Raw genomic sequence first — 601 nt, forward strand, 5'->3', positions numbered from 1 at the left:
CTGTATTCCACCGAATAGAGGGGAAGGCAGAAACGCCGCAGCCGCCGAGGAGGGGAGACCGCTAAAAATACTCCCCTGCCGCTGCTGCTAGCGTAAAATGGTGTCTCCGTTATGGAACACACACACACACACACCCCCCCCCAAAAAAAAAAAGGGAGGAAAAAACCCACAATAATTAGGCCACTAAATGTAGCTTTAAAAGAAAATGATGATTGAAAACCATCATTGCTTTGCCTCGGGGTACCACTCCAGGGTTTATGGAGTTAATTCAGCTGGATTGCTGAAGCCTGGCTTATTTTACCTGCTCACACCATCGTCTCCCCTTTGAAACAAAAGAAATGAACTATTTCCAGAGGAAAAGATTAGCAGCCTTCCACCATTAGCAACTTGCGCGGCTCAACGTTATGTGATCAACAGCCCAAACATAAACAAGGGCTGGCACGCAAAAAGGGCCAGATTTGCATGTGCCCCTTAACAGCGTTTTCCCCAGCAATTTGACGTGGATTTTGTGGCTCCTGCTGCCTCCGCTTAGCCAGGGACCGCGTTACTAAACGTGTTACACAGACAATAACTGGGAAGAGGCACCTCACCGCCCCGCAAC

The sequence above is a fragment of the Pygoscelis adeliae genome, unplaced genomic scaffold (genome assembly GCF_000699105.1).
Source record: "Pygoscelis adeliae isolate BGI_AS28 unplaced genomic scaffold, ASM69910v1 Scaffold17, whole genome shotgun sequence".
Classification (NCBI taxonomy): Eukaryota; Metazoa; Chordata; class Aves; order Sphenisciformes; family Spheniscidae; genus Pygoscelis; species Pygoscelis adeliae.